The following is a 3887-nucleotide window of genomic DNA, read 5'->3' as shown; positions in this document are numbered from 1 at the left end:
ACTGCGTGAAGAGTTTGACAGAGCACTGAAAGACCTGAGTCGAAACAAGGACCCCGGAGTAGACAACATTCCATTAGAACTACTGACGGCCTTGGGAGAGCCAGTCATGACAAAACTCTACCAGCTGGTGAGCAAGATGTATGAGACAGGTGAAATACCCTCAGACTTCAAGAAGAATATAATAATTCCAATCCCAAAGAAAGCAGGTGCTGACAGATGTGAAAATTTCCGAACTAATCAGTTTAATAAGTCACAGCTGCAAAATACTAACGCGAATTCTCTACAGACGAATGGAAAAACTGGTAGATGCGGACCTCGGGGAGGATCAGTTTGGATTCCGTCGAAATGTTGGAACACGTGAGGCAATACTGACCTTACGACTTATCTTAGAAGAAAAATTAAGAAAAGGCAAACCTACGTTTCTAGCATTTGTAGACTTAGAGAAAGCTTTTGACAATGTTGACTGGAATACTCTCTTTCATATTCTGAAGGTAGCAGGGGTAAAATACAGGGAGCGAGAGGCTATTTAAAAATTGTACAGAAACTAGATGGCAGTCATAAGAGTCGAGGGGCATGAAAGGGAAGCAGTGGTTGGGAAAGGAGTGAGACAGGGTTGTAGCCTCTCCCCGATGTTATTCAATCTGTATATTGAGCAAGCAGTAAAGGAAACAAAAGAAAAATTTGGAGTAGGTATTAAAATTCATGGAGAGGAAATAAAAACTTTGAGGTTCGCCGATGACATTGTAATTCTGTCAGAGACGGCAAAGGACTTGGAAGAGCAGTTGAACGGAATGGACAGTGTCTTGAAAGGAGGATATAAGATGAACATCAACAAAAGCAAAACGAGGATAATGGAATGTAGTCAAATTAAATCGGGTGATGCTGAGGGAATTAGATTAGGAAATGAGACACTTAAAGTAGTAAAGGAGTTTTGCTCTTTAGGAAGTAAAATAACTGATGATGGTCGAAGTAGAGAGGATATAAAATGCAGACTGGCAATGGCAAGGAAAGCGTTTCTCAAGAGAAATTTGTTAACATCGAATATAGATTTATGTATCAGGAAGTCGTTTATGAAAGTATTTGTTTGGAGTGTAGCCATGTATGGAAGTGAAACATGGACGATAACTAGTTTGGACAAGAAGAGAATCGAAGCTTTCGAAATGTGGTGCTACAGAAGATTGCTGAAGATTAGATGGGTAGATCACGTAACTAATGAGGAGGTATTGAATAGGATTGGGGAGAAGAGAAGTTTGTGGCACAACTTGACTAGAAGAAGGGATCGGTTGGTAGGACATGTTTTGAGGCATCAAGGGATCACAAATTTAGCATTGGAGGGCAGCGTGGAGGGTAAAAAATCGTAGAGGGAGACCAAGACATGAATACACCAAGCAGATTCAGAAGGATGTAGGTTGCAGTAGGTACTGGAAGATGAAGCAGCTTGCACAGGATAGAGTAGCATGGAGAGCTGCATCAAACCAGTCTCAGGACTGAAGACAACAACAAGTCTATCCGTGTCATAGAGAAGAGCGGCCTAAGAGACGATCTGGCATTAAGTCGATTCTATAGCAAATGACACAAAAGGGCGGATTTCTCAGGTTTTTACTACATATAAACACTTTTCACGCTCTCCCGTGCAACGTGGCTGGTAGACCTCCCTTGATGCAAAATCGTAAGGCCTTAGCTCATGTCCAAGACAGCAAAGCCGGCTTGGAAGTCAATAATCGATAACTGAAACTTGAATTGTACTGCTTCTTACTGGCTATTACATCAACTTGGAAGCTTCGTCTGTGTTCTACTATGGTGCTTTCAGTGTCTCCGGATACCGCAGCACGCAACATAGCTTTGCAGACGATAAGTGTAACCGTTTCGTAGAGAAGAGCGGCCAAAGAGACGATCTGGCTTTAAGTCGATTCGATAGCATAAGACAAAAACGGGCGGATTTTACAGTTTTTAGTACATATGAACACTTTTCACATTCTCCCGTGCAACGCGGCTGCTTGTCCTCCTTTCATGCAAAATCTTAAGGTCCTAGCTCATGTCCAAGGCACCACAGCCGGCTAAAAAGTCCATAATCGTTAACTAAAACTTGATTTGTACTGCTTCTTACTGGGTATCACATCAACTTAGGAGCTTCTTTTGTGTCTTATTATTATTTTCAAATCAACAGCTCATTGCATGCACTCCTTACTAGAAACATGAATAATCTCCACAAAAATTTGGAAGTTAATTACTTTGGTGCAAGAAAGTCTCGATCATTCAGGAAAACGAATTTTCAATAACTTGTCAGCAGCCATACAAGTTCTACTACTGTCAAAATTCAGTTTAAGAGCAGCCTAAAGGATTTATTTAACCATCTCCTCCGACACCATTAATGTATTGAATTTTTTAGTAGAACTAGGGCGTGCGCGATTGAGAGTGAGTGAGGTGTGAGTTAGAAAAAGAGAGAGAGAGAGAGAGAGAGAGAGAGAGAGAGAGAGAGAGAGAGAGAGAGAGAGAGAGAGAGAGAGAGTGGGGGGGGGGGGAGGGTGTCAAATAGTACGAGTACGATCAGAAGTACGTTTAAATTTTCATCCCTCATTTCACGTCGATGATCAGTCCACTTGCGATCTGTGGAAGGTAAATTAGCATATTAGTTTCCCACTGAGCATCTCCTCATTATGGATTATTTGCAACAGAAACTACATATAGTCTAATCTAACCGTCTTGTCTGTCCTATCTCTGTTGAAGGGTACACATGAGACAGATGCCTTCTTATTGTTGTTGTTGTGGTCTTCAGTCCAGAGACTGGTTTGATGCAGCTCTCCATGCTACTGTATCATGTGCAAGCGCCATCTCCCAATACCCACTGCAACCTACATCCTTCTGAATCAGCTAGTGTATTCATCTCCTGGTCTCCCTCCTCGACCTTTACCCTCCGCGTTGCCCTCCAATACTAAAATGGTGATCCGCTGATGCCACAGAACATGTCCTACCAACCGATTCCTTCTTGTAGTCAAGTTGTGCCACAAAGTTCTCTTCTCCCCAATACTATTTAATACCTCGTCATTAGTTAAGTGATCTACCCATCTGATCTTCAGCATTCTTCTGTAGCACCTTATTTCTAAAGCCTCTAGTCTCTTCTTATCCAAACTCTTTATCGTCCATGATTCACTTCCATACATGGCTACACTCCATACAAATACTCGGATAACACACTTCCTGATACGTAAAGCTATACTCGATGTTAACAAGTTTTTCTTCTTCAGAAACACTTTCCTTGCCATTGCCAGTATACAATTTATATCCTCTATACTTCGACCGTCATCAGTTATTTTGCTCCCCAAATACCAAAACTCCTTTACTACTTTAAGTGTCTCAGTTCCTTATCTAATTCCTTCAGCATCACCAAACATGTTTCGACTACATTCCATTATCCTCGTTTTGCTTTTATTGATGATCATCTTATATCATTCTTTCAGGACACTCCACTCCATTCAGCTGCTCTTCCAGGTCCTTTGATGTCTCTGACAGAATTATGTCATGAGCGAACCTCAAGGTTTTAATTTCTTCTCCATAGATTTTAATTCCTACTTCGATTTTTCTCTTTTTTTCCTTTACTGCTTGCTCAATAAACAGATTGAATAACATCGGCGATTGACTAGAACCGCATCTCACTACCTTCCCAACCACTGCTTCCCTTTCATGCCCCCTGACTCTTGCAACTCCCATCTGGTATGTGTACAAATTGTAAATGGCCTTTCACTCACTGCATTTTACCACTGCCACTTCAGTATTTGAAAGAGTTTTCCAGTCAACATTGTCAAAAGATTTCTCTAAGTCTACAAACGCTAGAAACGTAGGTGTGCCTTTCCTTAATCTAGCTCTTAAGAGAGGACTTAGGGTCAGTA

The sequence above is a fragment of the Schistocerca gregaria genome, unplaced genomic scaffold (assembly GCF_023897955.1).
Source record: "Schistocerca gregaria isolate iqSchGreg1 unplaced genomic scaffold, iqSchGreg1.2 ptg000497l, whole genome shotgun sequence".
Lineage (NCBI taxonomy): Eukaryota > Metazoa > Arthropoda > Insecta > Orthoptera > Acrididae > Schistocerca > Schistocerca gregaria.
The sequence above is the reverse complement of the archived record's forward strand: the minus strand, read 5'-3'. Positions refer to the sequence as shown.